Genomic DNA, 21123 nt, shown 5'->3' with positions numbered 1-21123 from the left:
GAGATTTTTCATTCAATATGGCAGTCTGCAAACTACTGGCTAACTTCTATGATGAGGCAATTAAAATTGTAGTACAGAAATAAAAATGACATTAATAAAGAGACCAGGAGGACAGCAGTTTAGCAAGTCTTTAGATTTTATAAAATGATGGAAGAGACTTTTGCTTCCCTGCTTCATTATTTCAGTGATAAAGGAATTGCCCTCCATGAAAACAACAGTACAAAATTGAAAAAAAAAGTATATTAAATAGCTATTTAGGTATTAGACAACAGGAAAACAGGCACAGAATGGAAACAAAAGAGGCAATTGCTATTGTTATCATGGCTTTCTACCTGGAGGCTTTTACAGAACCTCACCACAGAGAGGAGGAAAACCAAGCAGAACACAATAGTTGTATGGAATTTAGGAGACTGAGATCAAAATTCAGCAAGTCTGGGATACTGGAAGATTCCTGGAGAAGGTAGCTATGCAAAATAAGAGCTTCTGAAATCTGCCTAAATGTCTACTGGAGTCTGTTGCTAGGTGACGTGCATAGGTTGAAACTCCACGTGAAAAGCAAACTATCAGAGTGCTGTAAAATGAAATTACTCAAGAATACATAGTTAGGAAATGTTCATGTTCTAAACAGAATAGAGAGACTTGTTGAAACCTGGGGCATTAAGTAGAAGCTCCAGAAGGGTAATTTTTTCTAGGACTAAACTACTCCATATACTTAGGAAATACCCTAGCAAAGCTTACATATAAACATCAAAAAGATTAAGCTGTTCTACTCTATTCCAAAACAACTATTACTTTTTAAACATATCAGAATCCAGACAACATCTAAAATATCCACAATATCCATCATATCCAAATAGAAGTAAACTTCCTCAATCTAGCAAAGAGTATCAGTTAAAAAATACATCAACCTTGTATTTAATGATGAAAGATTTGATTATCTCTTTAATTTAGGGACTTTGATAAGGATGGCTGCTCTCACCACTTATATTCAATGATCTCTTGGATATTCCAGCTATTTAATAAGGCTAAATAAATCAGTAGTATAGATATGAGAAATAATTAGTAAATTGTTTTTGTTTGTAGTTAGCATGATCATTTATGTAGAAAAGCCTAAGGAATCTACAAAAAGGCTATTATAATGAGTAAAGGAATTTAGTAAGTATTAGTGAAGATGTAGAGAAACTAGAGTTCTCGTACCTTACTAAAGAAAATGTAAAATGAATAATGCACTTTGGAAATAGATTGGTAGTTCATTAAAATGGTAAACATGTATTTAACATTAAAACCAGAAATTGACAGCTAGATAGATATTGACTTGGGACATATGGAAACATATGTCGCACAAAGACTTCAGGCAAATGATTATAATGGTTTTACTGTAATAATTCCCAAATAGGAACTGTCTAAACATACATCAACTGGTGAATTGGCAAGCAAAATGTGGTATATCAATATAATGAAATATTAGTCAGCAATAAAAAGAAAACTGAGATATGTATATTACACATATTTATATATAATTACATATATTATATATAATTGCATGTGATCATATATGTCACATAATATATATGCATTACTACGTGGAAGTGTATGATTCAATTCATATAAAATTTATAAATATTATACATCTATAGAAAAAAATTGCAAATCAAATTTCCTGGGGCTAGGAGGTGATAGCATATGAGCATAAAGAACTTTTGCAGAGATGGCAGAAATTATCTAAATATGGGCTATGGTTATAATTTCACAGCTCCAGAAACTTATCATAATCTGACAAATAATCTTTGAAACATGTACTTATAACTGGTAAATATAACATATGTATACATACTTAAATTGTAACTCAATATAACATTGAAATAAAGAAACATACACTAAAGTACATCACCATGAAATTTCAGGGTACCAAAGAAAATTCTTCCAAGGAGAACTAGAATTTCACCCCACAAAATAAGTCAAATAAATAACTTGAAATCTGCCTTTTAGAATTGTTATTAGAAAATCAATGACAAAAGAAGATAGGAGCCAAACACTGCAAGAAAACGTTTTGAACCTCAACAATATTACCTAACTATATATTTATATGGTACTATGAGAAATGCAACTCAGAAAGAATACCTATAATGAATCCTTTCTCAGGAAGTTTCTTAAGGATGTTTTCTAAAAAAAGTGAAACAAATAGAAACAATGTAATTACTGTATAAAAAATACTGGAATGCAACTCCAGGAATAATGAAAAGAATTTGGCCTAGATTAGACAATAGTCAACAAGTATATCTTAAGAAGAATATCTTTTAAGAAGAGAGTAATGAATTCCAAACATATGCAGAATGACTAGTAATAGCTATAAACTGGAATGTCAATGCCAATGTCCATCAACAAATGAGTGGATAAACTGTAGTATGTCCATACATTGGTATACTATCCATCCATAAAAGAGGAATTAATGGTTATACGCAACACCATGAGTGAAATCATAATCATTATGCTGAGCAAAAGAAGCAGGCAAAAAAACAGTGTTAGCTTTACATATTTCATAAAATTTCCAAAAATGCAAACTAATTTATAGGAAAATAAAGTCAATCAGTGCTTTCTTAGAGACAAGAGTGGAGAGAGGAATGGATTACAAAATGGCATGAGAAAACTTGGAGAATGATGGAAATATTTATCTTGATTGTGATAATACTTTCACAAGTTTATATAGATGTTAAAGCAGAACTGATTGTGTACTTTAAACAAATGAAATTTAACATAATTTCAATTATAGCTCAATGAAATTGTACAAAACAAAATCATATTTGAGTTGAGAATGTATTTGACTACCTCCTCTCTTCTCCAAGTTACTGAAACCCAGTTAGTTGTTCAGCAGAATAGCAAGCTGGTGGTCTTGTTGGGCATGAAGGAAAGAGAAATGGAACAGTATGTCATCCATTCTGCATGTATGGAAATATATTTTTTAAATACTTGTTTTAAAAGGGAAAAAATCAAACCTTTTAGTATAATAAGCACATTGTAAATGTATCAATTCTCCATTTCTTGTAAACATTTGAGAACAGCTCTCTCTTAGTAGAATGATTTTTTTTATGGTTTGTTTTTAATCTCTATATAAAGCATTCTTTGGCTTGAATTTGAGGTTAGACTTTTAATAATAAATCAGAGGCACTAAGTGCACACAAATATTTTATGTCTTCTAATGTTTCAGAAATTTATTGCTCCATAACTAATGACACCAAATTTCCTTGAGTAAACAATGATAATCATTTGTTTTACTCAAAAATTTGCATCTTGGGCAAGCTTAGTGGAAACAAATCATGTTTGTTTCACAAGGTGTCACCTAGGCTAGCTCAAATACTGCAGGCTGAAATCACATGAAGATTTTCTTGCTTATATTTTTGTAGTTGATGTTGCTAGTCAGTTGGGATCTCAGCTGGAGCTGTCTGTCAAAACACCTACATGTGACTGCTTGGTATCCTCACAGAATGCTAGTTGGTTTCCAAGAGCAAACATTCTACAAAACCACGTGGAAGCAGTTTATTACTTATCTCTTGCTGTGTAACAAATTACCCCAAAACTTGGTGAAATGAAACAACACTTACACCTCACAGTTTCTTTGGGTCAGGAATCTAAACATGTCTTAACAGTTTCCATGGTGTCAGAGCCTCTCACAGGCTGTAATCTAGGTGCTAATTTGGAGTTTAGTCTTCCTAGGGCTTGCCTGAAGAGGTTTGCTTCTAAGCTCGCTCACTGGGTTATTAACACGTTTGTTTCTAATAGGCTGTTGGACTGAGGGTCTTAGTTTCTTACTTCCAGCTTTTGGCTGGAAGTCATCCTTAGTTTCTTGGTAAGTGGGCCTCTGAAACATGGGAACATGCTGCATCAATGTGTGCACACTGAGAAGACAATGGAGAGAAAGTCCAATAAGAGAAAAACAAGTCTTTTGTAAACTATCATGAATGGCACACCCCATCTCCTTTGTCACATCCTATTCTTTAAATGCATATCAGTAGGTCTAGCTCAGACTCAAGAGTAGAAGATTGTACAAGTATATGAATACCAGATGTAGACCATCTTAGAAAGCTCTCTATCATAGCTATATATCCTCTTATGACCAAATGCTTCTACTATTTATGATTTGTCAAGGCAGAGCACAAAATTCTGCCCAGATTCAATATTGAACCCAATCACTCTGTGATTCAATTTCCCATTGAATCAAGAGCATGCTGGATAAACTGTATTGTGGAGGCCATCTCTGGAAAATGTGATGGTCCACACCTGGTAATCACAAATAGGCAAATTGTTATTACTGCTTAAAATTTCTTTACAACATTCTGTGTTTGAATTCTCTTTTCTCTACCACCTATTGCTCCAGAACAGTAGCTCACAAACTATTGTTACTGGATAGGTAGCATCAGTGACACCTGGAGCTTATTAGAAATGCAGATATTCAGATTCCAATTGTATCTATTGAATTAGAAACTCTAGGAGTGGGGAACAGACATCAGTTTTAAGAGAACTTCATAGTGATTCTGACATGCAATGAAGTTTGAGAGTCCCTAATCTAGAATCCTCATTCTTTCTGCGTGGTCTATATCATTTTGTAACCTGTGGCAGGGGGAAGGACATTTCAGTGTCCTTTAGTAGAAAGAACTTTTCCACATGGAGTTACTGTTGTAAATTTTTCCCTAGTTTAACAGAGATATAGTTGCTGTTAAAGCAAAAGTAGTTATTTACTTTGTGTTAGTTACGTATAGAATATACATATGGTTCAGGAAGACTATTTTAAAAGCTATTCTTTTTTCGCTTTTGAGAAATCTTAACTTTTAAAAATCTGATACTTGTGCATGTGGAGAGGTGGAGCTAAAGATTATATTGTGCATGGTACAAAATTTAAAAACATAAAAGACATTCATTAAAAAGTTATATTTATTCCCACTACCTCCCATGACTACTAGGTTGCACCAACTTACATTCCCATTGAATAATGTAGAAGGGCTCCCTTTTCTCCCCAGTCTCTCCAGCATTTATTACTTATAGATTTTTTGATGGTGGCAATTCTAACCAATATGAAGTGATACTTCATTGAAGTTTTGGTTTGCAATTCTCTAATAATTAGTGAAGTTTAGCATATTTTTTTGTGCCTATTGGCCATCAGTATTTCTTCTTTGGAGAAATATCTGTTTAGGTCTTCCACTCATTTTTAATGGGGCTGTTTGTTTTTTTAGATATTGGACTATATGGGCTGTTTGTATATTTTGAAAAATAATCCCTTGTCAGTTGCATCTATTGCAAATATTTTCTCTCAGTCCATAGATTATCTTTTCATTTATTTATGGTTTCCTTGCTGTGCAAAATAAGTTTGATTAGATCTTCATTTGTTTACTATTCCTTTTATTTATTTTTGCCTTAGGAGACTGACCTAGGAAATCATTGCTATGATTTATGTCAGAGAATATTAGAATGATTTGCCTATGTCCTCTTCTAAGAATTTTATGGTGCTCTGTCTTTTATGTAAGTATTTAAGCCATTTTGAGCTTATTTTTGTTTAGGGCATGAGGGAATGTTTTAATTTCATTGATTTACATATGGCTGTCCTGCTTTCCCAATACCACTTACTGAAGAGACTGTCTTTTATCCATTGTATATTCTTGAATCCTTTGTTGAAGATTAATTGACCATGATGTGTGGGTTTATTTCTGGGCTCTCTTTTCTGTTGCATGGATCCATATATCTATTTTGTGCCAATACCATACTGTTTTGATTATTGTAACTTTGTGGTATTGGTACCTGAAGAGTTAAGCCTCCAGCTTTGGTTTTTCCCCCCTCAGGATTGCTTTGGAAATTTTGGGTCTGATATGTTTCCATATAAATTTTAGTATTATTTGTTCTAGTTTTGTGAAAAATATCATGGGTAATTTTGACAGGGATTGCATTAAATCTGTAGATTGCTTTGGGTAGTACAGCCATTTTAATAACATTAATTCTTCCAATCAAAGTGAATGGGGAATTTTTCCTATTTCTTTGAGTCATCTTCAAATACCTTTATCAATATTTTATAGTTCTCAGTATATGTCTTTTATCTCCTTGGACTTGTTTCTTCCTACATATTTTTTAGATGTGATTTTAGAAGAGATTGTTATTTTTTACTTTCTTTTTATGCTATTTCATTGTTACCATAGAGAAATGTAACAAGTTTCGGTATGTTAATCTTATATCCTGCTATCTTATTGAATTTATCATTTCTGGTAGTTTTTGTGTAGAGTCTTTTAGGGTTTTCTATATATAGTATCATATCATCTGCATATAATGACAGTTTTACCTCTTCCCTTTCAAGGTGATACATTGTATTTATTTTTCTTCTCTGATTGCTGTGGCTTGAACTTCCAATACTAATTTGAATGGACATGGTGAGAGTGGTCATCCTTGTCTTGTTCCAGATTTTAGCATGAGGCTATAAGCTTTTCACTGTTGACTACTATGTTGGCTCTGAGTCTGTCATAAATAGCTTATATTATCCTGAGATATGTTCCCTCTATTCTCACTTTGGTGAGAGGTTTTTTTTTTTAATCATGAATGGATGTTAAATTTTATCAAGTGCTTTTTCTGCATCTATTGAGATTATCATGTGATTTTTACCTTGTATTGATGTAGTATATCACATTGATTGATTTGTGTGTATTGAATCATCCTGTGATCCTGGGATGAATCCAACCCTATCATTGTGTGTGTTCTTTTTTTATGTGTTGTTGGATTTGGTTTACTAATATTTTTGGCAGACTTTTATGTCTATTTTCATCAAAGATATCAGCCTATAATTTTTTTCGGTTGTGTTTTTGTCTAGTTTTTGCATCAGCGTGACAGTGGCTTCATAGAATGAGAAGTTCCTTGTAGGAAGTTCTTTTAATTTGCCAGGTCTGAGCAGAGAGAAATGACTGATATCCTTTTGTCTTGAAGAACTAATAATCTAGTGCTTCAGAATGATAAACTCATAGAATAATTTCAAAAAAGGTAGAGAGTAACAAAATAAAAATAAGAAGAGGGAGTAAGATAGAAAAATGAAAGTGTAGAAAGTTGGAGAAACATGGAGTGGATAATTGGCTCTTGAGATGGCCTTGTTCCATAAGCAGTCACTGTCAAGGTCAATCCAACAGATGTTATAAATCCATATAAAGCTCATTAATTGTGCCTTCCACTTTCTTTTCTTTCCCCAAAAAATCATGTATTGGTAGTTCCTGTCATGGTTCAGATGAAATGAATCTGACTAGTATCTTCTCTGATCACAATGGCATGAAACTAGAAATCAACCACAGGAAAAGAAATGAAAAAAAAAAAAACTACTACATGAAGACTAAACAACATGCTACTAAAAAAACAATGAGTCAATGATGAAATCAAGAAGGAAATTAAAAAATACCTCAAGACAAATGATAATGAATACAAAACCACTCAAAATCTGTGGGATGCCACAAAAGCAGTGCTAAGAGGGAAGTTCATAGCAATACAGACCTTCCTCAAAAAAGAAAAAAGATCTCAAATTGACAACTTAACCCACCACCTAAATGAATTAGAAAAAGAAGAACAAAAAAAAACACCCAAATTCAGCAGAAGGAAGGAAATCATTAAGATCAAAGAGGAAATCAATAAAATAGAGATTCAAAAAAATAGAAATATAAATAAAACCAAGAGCTGGTTCTTTGAAAAGGTAAACAAAATTGACAAACCTCTGGCTAGACTCACCAAGAAGAGGAGAGGTAAAACCCAGATAAACAAAATCAGAAATGAAAAAGGAGAAGTCACAACAGATACTGCAGAAATACAAAAAAAACATGAGAGAATACTATGAACATTTGTGTGCCAACAGATTTGACAAACTGGAAGAAATGGAAAGCTTTCTCAAGACTCACAACCTGCCAAAACTGAATCAAGAAGAAATAGGTCAACTAAACAGACCAATCACCCTAATTCCAAAAACAGACAAAGATACCAAAAAATAAAACTATCAGCCAATATCTTTGATGAATATAGATGCAAAAATTCTCAACAAAATCTTAAGCAACCGAATCAAACAACATATCAAAAAGATCATACACCATGACCAGGTAGGATTCATCCCAGGTTCACAAGGATGGTTTGACATATGCAGATAAACAACATCATACACTATATCAATAAAAGAAAATTAAAAAACTATATGATCATCTCAGTAGATGCAGAAAAAGCATTTGACAAAGTGCAATATCCATTTATGATAAAAACTCTCAGCAAGGTGGGTATAGAGGGAACATTCCTTAACAAAATCAAAGCCATTTATGACAAACTCACAGCAAATATAATACTCAATGGAGAAAAGCCAAAAGCCCTCCCACTAAAATCTGGAACAAGACAGGGATGCCCACTCTCACCACTATTATTCAACACAGTATTGGAAGGAAGTCCTAGCCACAGCAATCAGACAAACAAAAGAAATAAAAGGCATCCAAATAGGAAGAGAAGAGGTAAAACTGTCACTGTATGCAGATGACATGATACTATATATAGAAAACCGTAAGGACTCAACCCAAAAACTACTTGAACTGATCAACAAATTCAGCAAAGTAACAGGGTAGAGGATTAACATTCAGAAATCAGTCGCATTTCTGTATACTGACAATGCAATATTAGAAAAGGAATGCAAAAATACAATACCTTTTAAAATTGCACCCCCCAAAATCAAATACCTGGGAATACACCTGACCAAGGAGGCAAAGGACTTATATGCTGAGAACTATAAAACATTAATCAAGGAAATTAAAGAAGATGTAGAGCAATGGAGAGATATTCCATGCTCCTGGATTGGAAAAATTAATATTGTGAAAATGGCCATGCTACCCAAAGCAGTGTACAGATTCAGTGCAATCCCTATCAAATTACCCGTGACATTTTTCACAGAACTAGAGCAAACAATCCAAAACTTTATATGGAACCACAAAAGACCCAGAATTGCCAAAGGAAGCCTGAGGAACAAAAACCAAGCAGGAGGCATCACTCTCCCAAGACCTCAAGCAATATTACAAAACCACAGTCATCAAGACAGTGTGGTACAGGTACCAAAACAGACACACAGACCAATGGAACAGAATAGAGAACCCAGAAATAAACCCAGACACCTATGGTCAATTAATCTTTGACAAAGGAGGCAAGAACATAAAATGGGAAAAAGACAATCTTTTCAGCAAGCATTGCTGGGAAACCTGGACAGCTGCATGCAAAGCAATGAAACTAGAACACACCCTCACACCATGCCCAAAAATAAACTCAAAATGCCTGAAAGACCTAAATATAAGACAAGACACCATCCAACTTCTGGAAGAGAACATAGGCAAAACATTCTCTGACATCAACCTTACAAATGTTTTCTCAGGTCATTCTCCCAAAGCAACAGAAATAAAAGCAAAAACATACCAATGGGACCTAATCAAACTGACAAGCTTTTGCATAGCAAAGGAAACCAAAAATAAATCAAAAAGACAACTCACAGAATGGGAGAAAATAGTTTCAAATGATGCAGCTGACAAGGGCTTAATCTCTAGAAATACAAGCAACTTAACAACTTAGACAACTCAACAGCAAAAAAGCCAACAATCCAATGGAAAAATGGACAAAAGACATTTCTCCAAGGAAGATATGCATATGGCCAACAAGCACTTGCAACAATGCTCAACATCCCTGATTATTAGAGAAATGCAAATCAAAACTACCACGAGGTACCACCTCACACTAGTCAGAATGGCCATCATTAATAAATTCACAATTAACTAATGCTGGGGGGTGGGGTGGAGAAAAGGGAACCCTCCCACTCTGTTGGTGGGAGTGTAAGTTGGTATGACCACTATGGAGAACAGTATGGAGGTACCTTAGAAATCTATACATAGAACTACCATATGACCCAGCAATCCCACACTGGCATATATCTGGACAAAGCTTTCCTTAAAAATACATATGCACCTGCATGTTCATTTGAACACTATTCACAATAGCCAAGACATGGAAACAACCCAAATGTCCATCAACAGATGATTGGATTGGGAAGATGTGATATATGTACACAATGGAAGACTACTCAGCCATAAAACAGAATGAAATAAAGTCATTTGCAGCAACCTGGAAGGAACGAGACTCTCATCCTGAGTGAAGTAAGTCAGAAAGAAAAAGACTAGCATCCATGAAGATGCAGGATTGATCCCTGGACATACTCAGTGGGTTAAGAATCTGGTGTTGCCATGAGCTGTGGTGTAGGTCATAGATGTGGCCCAGATCCTGAGTTGCTGTGGCTGTGGCGTAGGTCAGCAGCTACAGCTCTGAAATGAACCGTAGCCTGGGAACCTCCATATGCCTTGGGTGTGGCCCTAAAAAGACAAAAGACAAAAAAAAAAGATCATATATTTGGATTAACATTCCAGTTTTTTTGTTTGTCTGTTTGTTTTTGCTGTGTCTGCAACATGTGGAAGTTCTCAGGCCAGAGATAACACTCCAGTTTTATGAACTGAGTCTAGAGGCATAACATAATTTAGTGAACAGTAGCTGTGCAGAATGCTGGGTTACACTGAGGTTTAATTTAAGTTAAATATATTAGGGCAACAAGTATATTTTTATAATAATCCAAATAAAGACTACTTGTTATAAAATTCTGAAATACATTTTACCTAAAATCTTGTTATAAATTTCCTCCCCATTTACATAAATATTACTTTCATTTCCTTCCAATATACAAGATATTGCTGAGAAAATCAGATGACATATTCAAAACCATTCTGCTCATCAACTACAAGTGTTTTTTTTCAGTGTCACTTAATACCCCCTCCCCACACACACTAGTTCTCAAAACACCTAATAGATACACACGTACATGTGCACACACACACACACAGAGCACACAACCCAGAATTTAGACTACTAAATCTTTATCTAGGAGATATCAAAATTTATGTTCACACACAAAAAAATAGGTGGATATTTATAGATCTTTCATTCATAATTGCCCCAAATTGGAGATAATGAAAATGTTCTTCAACTGGTAAGTGAATAAACAGACTGTGGTAGATCCTTACCATAGAAAAAAAATCACTTGGCAATACAATGGAACACACTACAGTCTAAAAACATGGATGAAATCAAGAGTATTCCAAAGGAAAGAATCCAGTTTCAAATAGCTTCATGCTATATATTTGGTTTGTAGGAACCAGTATATAGTTTGTATATAATTTTGTATATAATTTGTAGGAACCAGTGTAAAATGGAAATCTGGAGTCTATTGTTCAAAATTAAGACTTTCAATATAGTGGCAGCAGAGCATTAATCCAAACACAGGGCCTTTCCAAGTGGAGGGCCGTTTGTGACTGCATAGATTGGAATCCTATGAAGCCGGCACTGACTATGTCATTTCATTACTCTGACATTCTCAAAAGGCAAGTCTCCAAGGAGAGAAAAGAGATCAGTTGTTGCCAGGGGCTAGAGTGGGAGGGAGGAGTTCACTACAAAGGACATAAAGGAATACATGAGAAAGATCAGACTGTTCTCTGTCTTGCTAAACATGATGGCTACAAAATTATATGTGTAGGTCAAAATTCATAGAACTGGAAGCTAAAAAGGGAAACATTTTTCTGTGTAAATTATATAAACCTGAAGTTTAAAAAACTACACATATAAAAAACATACATTAACATTTTATTGAATAAGTGTTAGAGATAATTTCAGAGAAATGTGGAACATCATACAACTAATAGAAACAAAATATAAAGGAAAGGGCATGGATAATGACCTGAGTTGGAATATCATCTTGGTTTCTTAATAGCACGATGAAATATCTGCAGTCTTTTAACCTCTTTGAGTCACAATTTCATTGTTTCTAAAATTGGATGGCAATAGTAAGTCAAACTTATTGGTGCCAGATCCTTAACCGACTGAGAAAGGCCAGGGATTGAACCTGTGACCTCATGGTTACTTGTCAGGTTTGTTAACCACTGAGCCATGATGGGAACTCCTGCAATATAACTGTTTATTTAGTACATATTAGCTACTATCTGGCCTATGAATTTATCAATGACAGGGTATGTACCTTATTTCTATTTTTCAGCTATAATATCTTTTGCTAGGCCATTGTATTTGTTTAATGATTTTGCTTTTCAGGTAAGGAAAACCACATATAATGATATTGATGGGCAGAGTTACAAATTGGACAGGAAACTGAATAGTGTCAGGATACTGTCCTAACTCTGTATATGAGACCTATCCTTTTTTGAAGTCCTGTTTTCTGAATAGTTAAGTGCCAAGAAAAATACTTGACTTGTAGCACTCTCTGAGTAAATATCAGCTCCTTTCCCTGAACAAATCACTATTTTCCAGGAGTGTTAAAATGGTATAGTATAATAATGGATATGAAATATAAAAATATTTTCTTTTTATGTAAAGCTGTATTCCATGATGGAGAGCTAGAAGGACTACTGATCTCTTGAGAAAATAGACATTGACCAGTAGCACAGCTCCTGTCACCAACCAGCTAAATTATCTTGGATAAGATTTATAATATCTCTGAATTTTTACTGTAAAATGAAGACTTCTAAATTTAGTTCTAAATTCCAAAACATTATTTATTTCAATTGAACGGTAAAGTATATTTTATAATTTAAAAAGCTAAATACACATTTGTACATAATGCTATCAGCCTCTAGATGGAAATATTATAATTGGACACCTAAGAAAACTTAATATGGATTAGTGAAATATAAACTTGTTTAGAGATTCCATTTTCAAACATTTTCATACTTTGCTGTAGTATAGCAAGAAATGCTTTTGGGGATTAAAACATTTTGGTTCTTGTCAGCACATTATAAAGTAACACAGACTTTGTTTTACTTTAGTTTTTATCAAAAATAAATGCAAGGTAATGAAAGAGAAAGAAGTTTACCAAGAGAACTTCTTTGCATTGTTATGTGTGGGTTCTTCTTTTTCGGTATTTTTGATAATGTTGGTGGTTTGTTTATTTGTTGGTTGGTTTATTTTTGTATTTAAACTTCTGTTGATGTTATGGAATTTATATTTTTTTCTCAATATCCATAAAAATCCATAAAAGCAAGGTCATCAGATTTCAAATTCCTATATCAGTCATACAGTGTCTTACACATAGTAGTTGCTTAATAGATAAGCATAGGTAAATTGATTCAAATCTGATGTCTGTGTAATTAATTACACATTTTGAATATTGATCCATGATTGAGTTCAGATAAAGGATAGGCTAGACAGAGTCAACAGACTCCTAAATTTCACTGCAGAATAATAATAATAATAATAATAATAAAACCTGCTTCAAGTTATTTGAAATTATAATGAGCTATAATCAATTACAATTATTCATTGTTGGTTATCTAAGTCTATTATATAGTCCAGTGTAAGTGTAATTGTCTTCTTATAATGATACACGGAGAAGTTCATAGAGATAAGACTAATGCATCTTTTCTAGACTATTATAGTCAATGTCCATTAGCCAGAATGAAGTGAGTTCCATTTCCATCAGTCACATATTCTTACTCTGGAAGGATAGAGGAAGGGAGGGACAGACATGATCTCATGAGTCACTCCATTTGTCCCTTCTTTGGCTGGGGTCCAGTGTCTAAGGGAAGCAAAAACTCACTGTGAATGTGTCCTTGTTCCCACTTTGTAGTCGATTACACGTTACTGATAATAAGCATGATGTCTTGCTTTTGCATCTGGGTGACCAGTTACCTTCTAGCAGTAATCTCTTTGCTATGTGGAAGCCCTCAATTTTTGTACCTTAATTAACTTTCCATGGACTTACAATCTAACTTAATCAGTTGATGTGATTCTTTAAAATTACAAAATCAATATCATCTCATCCCATTAATTTGGCTTAAAGATTGCACTTGCTATTTAGAAATTTTAGATTAATTTCAGTGAACTGAGGAACTTGTCTGTTTTTCACTGTTATTTTAGTTTGTTCATATAATCTTAAGTAAAATTTAAATTCGTCAAACATAATTTTCAAATTTTCAGTGATATTAAGATTTACAGTGGCTGTTAAAAATAAGTTAATTTCAAAAAACCACCTTCTCCTCAATGATAAATTGTATAAAGTAACTAATTTTTGATAATGACCATGGATTAAAGCATTGCACAGTGAAAATGCGTAAAAGTGTACTTTTAAGAACAGGCAGTTCACACATTGGAATATCATGGAATATCTTTTGGAATATCGAAAGGCTTTGCTGGCTTACAGTACTACAAATATCCAGATTGCAGTTTGAGACATGACCTTTATGATGCATAAGTAGTTTTTCTTTGTAAGAAATAACTTTGCACATAATATTTTATGCTATTTTCAGGCTTTGTTTCACTACAATAAATCTTTTACTGAACAACTCTCAATACTAGTATGGAGAACAGAAAATAGTATAACTTAGCAAATCTTTAAAATTATTATGATTAGGATAGATTTATGTATTCCATAATTTAGCCTGAAGAAGACACTGTCATTTATTCCATCTAAATTCTTTAATTAATGAAGTCTACATTCTCAAAATATAATCTGATTTGAAAATATTCCTACTTTTTCTAATTTTGGGGAGTGTAACTTAGGGAAAGAACATGGACTTGTTTTTTAGGTAGCTATTTAAATTCTGCCTCCAGTGTACTGAACTTGAACAAGTAATTCAATCTTTCTGAGCTTGAATTACTTTATTCATAGAAAGAATATGGAATATGAACTCCACAGCATCACTGTCAGAAGAGTGATGGCATATGTAAGATGCCCAGCACAGAGCCACATGTGTGGGAGGTACCCAATAAATGTCACTTTTTTCCTTTTAACTGGGATCTCTTGTCTATTTCCTAGTTTTACTGATTTATTCATATAAAACTGTTGTATGAGTTCTGTAAATCATTATAACGTACATTTTTATCAGTTGGCTGAAAAAGCAGGAGTTACTATCACATTTATTTCTGGAGTACTACTTTTAGCTATAAAAATTTTAAAAGGATTGTTATAATTTTCAGCTGAAAGTATATGAGACATTTAGGAGTTCAAGAATCTCTATTCTGGATCTATTAGAAAGATTTTGGTCTGTCTTTTTCTCACCTTCCTTTGACCTTCACCATACACTTAAAGAATTAGAGTCACCACAGGTTGTAGAAAAAAAATAAAAAGGAGGAACAATCTTAGCTCTGGAAATGTTCATCTCTTTGACTGTTGTTGATAGAATCCCATATTACCTGGTAGTAGGAATTTGGTTTTCCCAATCTTCAGATTAGCATAGAGGAATTTTACTGGGAAGTCTCTTAGATTCAATACTTGAAGGGGAGGGTAGAGGAGGGGACAGGAAGGGAAGAGAAGGAAAGGAAAGGAGAGGGAAGGGAGGAAGGGATAGGGAGTGGAAGGGGAAGAAGAAAAGGAAGAAAAAGGGGAAGGAGAAGAGAAGGAGGTAGACCAGGCAGAGGGAGAAGCCAAGTAACAACTTATTTCAAAGGAATCATCAGATAACCCCACAGTGGAGTTCTCCTGTCCAATGGGATGAGGTGACTGGTTCTTTACATGCATGTAACGATCAGTCATTAAATGCAAAATCTTTGACAAGGGGATAATCTTGAATAAGGCAGTACTCCTCAGCTGAGACAATAACCTAAAGGGAGTTGGGAACTGAGAACTGTCTCTTGGTAGCAATGCCTGCAGCTGGGGAAATAAGTCCATTATTGAAAGGGAATTCATGTGGCACATCATCTTGGCTTTCTGGACTTTTACCTAGTGTGGTGATTTAAACATCCTCAATCCCTCAATATATATATATTTATATGTATATATATATATATATATATATATATATATATATATATATATATATATAAACCATTTCTTCTGCTTTTCTTTGCTGGCTCATCAGTTCACAATTACCAGACTCCCCTGAGTCCCAATTTATTATGTACTTAGAGCTTAAGTACACATCATCTCTCAAAATACGCCTGAGTTCTTCATTTTGCAAAAGATATTGTTAGGTTTTGCCAAATATACCTCACTAATGCAACCACCCTTGCTTCAACAAAATTACAAAGTAGGTTATGCTTCTCTGTCCTCCTAAACAAGATGTGTGGGGGGGGATGGGCATATAGAAAAAAAATTGAAGATAATCTTTCATCAGGTTGTGTTTACAAGTGTGAGTGGATAGAAATCCCAAGTGGTAGATGCAGATATATTTCTTTCATTCAGTGCAAGAGAAATTTCAAATCTAGTACACATTAGTTCCTAGACTCGATAATCTTACAGCAATATAGAAGGAGAGCATTTTCTTCTTTCACAACAGAATAGAGATGAAAATGTGTCTCCCTGGTGACGATTGCTACTTCTTTGCCTAATAGTCATAGTTGTGAGTAATAATTATTAATGTTTTAACATCCCATCCTGTAATTTTGGCTATTTGTAGCACCTAATGTTTTTCTATACCCGTTAAGCCATAAGAATTGACTCAAAAATAATATCCCAAGCAAAAATGGGTACAATAAAGAAAGAATTCCATCATACATATATGGTAGGTATTACTCCTGTCTGTGGAAACCACCAGTGGGTCTCAATAGGGTAGAAACTAGAGAAGATGGGCAAAAAGTACATGAATTTAAGAGTATGATTAAATAAACAGGACTCCTTAGTACCCTTTCTCCTTTTCCTTCAGTTTTCAAGGACTTGGGAACTACCATTCTTTCCTTCTGATTGGCATGAGAATGCTATAAACAAATACAATTCTTTCATTAAAGAACAGGTTTTTTCTCTTTGTAGAATAAGTTCTCATTATAGAACAAGTTCATCTGACTTTTTATACAAGTCAAATGTTCCTAATTTAAGTAAGTTAGGTTTTTTTGAGAATTGTTCAATTGAAAAAATTTCTGGATAGTAGATTTCTCTCCTTGAAAAAACACAACGCTGAAATTTGATTGTTTCTCATCTTTATCCTGTACTTTTCTCATAGGTACTATACTGTGAAAAGGATGAGAAAACAGTGTCTAAGCATAACAAATTGGAGAACACTGTATATAATAAAGTTGCTCTTTTATGAATATTTTTTCTAGTTTAGAAAAATGCAATGGTTTGATATTTGAAGTTCTTATTTCTTCTTTGTCTGGTGATGCCTCTCAGTTTTTATGTTTCAAAGACCATTATATCTTTCATTGAAAATATGGCAAGATCATGAAGTTTTTCTTTAAAAGTGTCTTTTTCCCATTTTATGTTCTTGCCTGTATACACAATGGAATACTACTCAGTCATAAAAAAGAACAAAATAATGCCATTTGCAGCAACACAGATGGAACTAGAGACTCTCATACTGAGTAAAGTGTTAGAAAGAGAAAGACAAATGCCATATGATATCACTTATCTGGAATCTAATATACAGCACAAAGGAAACTTTCCACAGAAAAGAAAATCATGGACTTGGGGAATAGACCTGTGATTGCCAAGGGGGAGGGGGAGGGAGTGGGGAAGATTGGTAGCTTGGGGTTAATAGATGCAAACTGTTGCCTTTGGAATGGATTAACAATGAGATACTGCTGTGTAGCACTGGGAACTATGTCTAGTCACTTATGATGGATCATGGTAATGTGAGAAAATAATATGTGTACATGTATGTGTAACTGGGTCACCATGCTGTATAGTATAAAAAAAATTGTATAGGGGAAATAACAATTTTAAAAAGTGCCTATATATAGTAACTGCTTAGCTATCTTCCCTGACAAATCATGAAAACAATGTTGCATTGTGGCATAAGACAAATATTTGGTTCCAGAATATTAAACATATGGTTGCCCAAAAAACACATGAAAAGATGTTCAACATCATAAATTATTATAGAAATGCAAATCAAAACCACTATGAGGTACCACCTTACACTGGCCAGAACGGCCATCATCAAAAAGTGTACAAAGAATAAATGCAGGAGAGGGTGTGGAGAAAAGAGAACCCTATTAGACTGTTGGTGGGAATGTAAATTGGTACAACCACCATGGAAAACAGTACAGAGGTACCTCAGAAAACTAAATATAGAACTGCCATATGATCCAGCTATCCCACTCCTGGGCATATATCCAGATAAAACTTGTAAGTTCATTGCAGCACTATTCACAATAGCCAAGACATGGAAGCAACCTAAATGTCCATCAGCACATGAATGGCTTAAGAAGATGTAGTACAGATATACAGTGGAATACTACTGAGCCATAAAAAGGACAAACCAATGCCATTTGTAGCAACATGGATGTAACTAGAGATTCTCACACTAAGTAAGGTAAATCAGAAAGAGAAAGACAAATACCATATGATATCACTTTTTTGTGGAATCTGAAATATGGCACAGATTATCCCATCTGCAAAACAGAAACAGATCATAGCCAAGAAGAAAAGCCTTGTGGTTGCTGGGGATGGGGTGGGGGTGGGGATGGGATGGACAGGGAGTTTGGAGTTGGTGTAAGCAAACTAATATTTGGAATGGATGGGCAATGGGGCCCTACTGTACAGTGCAGGGAACTGTGTGTGAGTGGGTCACTTCGTTGTAAGACAAATTGAAGAGACATTGTAAATCGACCATACTTTAATAAGAAAAAAGAAAGAAAATGTGCTAATTATGTGGAAACTTCATCCCCCTTCTTGAAAGTGTAGATTTTTTGGCAATTACATTACTGTGCCAGAAATATTTTGTTTTAGTCCTGTTGGTATCTTCTGATACTCTTCATTTTCCTTTTATGGCTTTTTAATTATTTCATTAATTTCACCTATCATAATGAAGGATAATGCTCATTCAGAGCATGGCATTTCTCCATTTGGCAAATTGTTGTTATGGAGGGTATTGTGTATTTGATGTTGAATTTGATAAAATATCTTATTTAAACATTCAAATTTGAGATTCATAAAGCCTTTATTTATGAGACCATTTCCTATTAAGTATCATTTAGGAGGTTCCAACTTATAATATTTTATGGCATCCAGAATTAACAATGAAGAAAATAAAAAAGTCTAGAATGGGCAAGATTGATGAGTGTTAAGTCTAGACACAAAATAGAAATAACTCTATTTACAGAACTAGCTCTATGCTAAAATCATCCTTTCAAGTCACCACAGGGAAAAATAGAACATGAGATGCAGATGCATATGGTAACTGATGAAACATTGAATTTTGTGTCTGTTTGGAAAGGAATCACAAATAAAAGTTCAAATGTATTATGCCTGGTAGAAGGGGTGACATCTACAACTCAATTCAGTGAAAGGAAAGACCCTGAAACTCTGCTATTTTTTTTTAATTATCAGGTCAACTTAATTCCAGGGGGGCCTGTCATTTCAATGAGAAATAAAACTTCGCTGATGTTATTGTCAGAAACAATCCATTCACTGCATACCATGAAAGCAAATCATCTTTTTCTCAAGGGAACAGATTAGTGATTTTCTCCTTGTGGAGAAAGAGAAATCTGAAAATGCCTTTTTTTTTTTTTTGAGCAAAAATAAAATGTAAAGTGCCTCCAGAGGCAAATAATAGATTGAACTTGTTAAAGAGGGATGGAATTTTCAAATCTGGATGAAAGTTTCTTTAGCCACATTTAGAAAGAGCTATGGTTGAGCTCCCACTATGGCACAGGGTTAGAAACCTGACTGCAGTGGCTTGCTTGCTGTAGAGAGCACGGGTTTGATCCCCTGCTGGGTGCAGTGGGTAAAAGATCCAGCATTGCTGCATCCGTAGCTTGGATTCAATCTCTGGTCCTGGGAATTTTCATGTGCCATGGGTGCAGCCACATAAAAAAACAAAAGCTGTGGCCAAATTGAGCAGGCAGGAGGAGCTGTCTGCCCTTGTTCTCCTCAGAAAGGAATATAAAAAAATACCAATATGGACCATTCTTTTCTTAGTTTTAGTAAACAGTTAATCAGTTCACAAATATAGACACTACTAAGTGTTGCGGATATGCAGATTTTTTGGATGCTGTGATATTGAGTCATAGTTGGAAGTTACAGTATTTTCTTTCCATTTTGTTTAATAAAAGTATACTTGTAGTTGAAGTCCTCTCCCCATCCTATAGAAGCACAGCCTTTCCTGATGAGGAGTATAGGAAATTAGAGTGGATGTATACAATGTGGAGAGAGTTCCATAGCTATGTTTGAACTGTTGATGTAATAGCCACCACACCTTGGACTTTTACCCACCAAAGAACAACAGTGGTCTGAATGCTACACCATGTGGAGAAAGGAAGAAACCAAGGGAACAACTTCACAATAGTTCTGTCTCAGATCTTTGCGTGGTTCTAAAGCATGTGAAAGGCATCCTAATTCTTCTTCAGATACCAAAAACTTCTCCAGAAAATATAAATGATAATCAGAGAACCAAACTGGACATTACAAGTCATGAATTTTAGAACCTAATTTTTTTTTAAATTTGCTTTTTAGTTCAGTTTGGCAGGCTGTAAATCTCTAGAAAGTTGTCCATTTCTTCTAGGTTGTCAAATTTGTTGGCATACAATTGTTCATAGTATTCTCTCATGGTTTTTTGTATTTCTGTAGTATCAGTTGTGACTTTTTCATTTCTGATTTTGTTTATTTGGGTTTTTCCTCTCCTCTTCTTGGTGAGTCTAGCCAGAGGTTTGTCAATTTTGTTTACCTTTTCAAAGAACCAGCTCTTGCTTTTATTGATTTCTTCTATTGTTTTTTTTGAATCTCTATTTTATTGATTTCCTCTTTGATATTAATGATTTCCTTCCTTCTGCTGAATTTGGGTTTTTTTTGTTCTTCTTTTTCTAATTCATTTAGGTGATGGGTTAAGTTGTCGATTTGAGATTTTTCTTCTTTTTTGAGGAAGGCTTATATTGCTATGAATTTCCCTCCTAGCACTGCTTTTGTGGCATCCCATAGATTTTGAGTGGATGCGTTTGCAGTATATGGAAGTTCCCAGGCCACTGGTCGAATTGGAGCACAGCTGCTGACCTACACAACAGCCACAGGAACATGGGATCTGTGCTACATCTGTGACCTACACCACAGCTCACAGCAATACTGGATTCTTAACCCACTGAACAAGGCCAGGGATCAATCCTGCATCCTCATGGATACTATCCAGG

Source organism: Phacochoerus africanus, chromosome 2 (genome assembly GCF_016906955.1).
Source record: "Phacochoerus africanus isolate WHEZ1 chromosome 2, ROS_Pafr_v1, whole genome shotgun sequence".
NCBI classification, from domain to species: domain Eukaryota; kingdom Metazoa; phylum Chordata; class Mammalia; order Artiodactyla; family Suidae; genus Phacochoerus; species Phacochoerus africanus.
The sequence above is the reverse complement of the archived record's forward strand: the minus strand, read 5'-3'. Positions refer to the sequence as shown.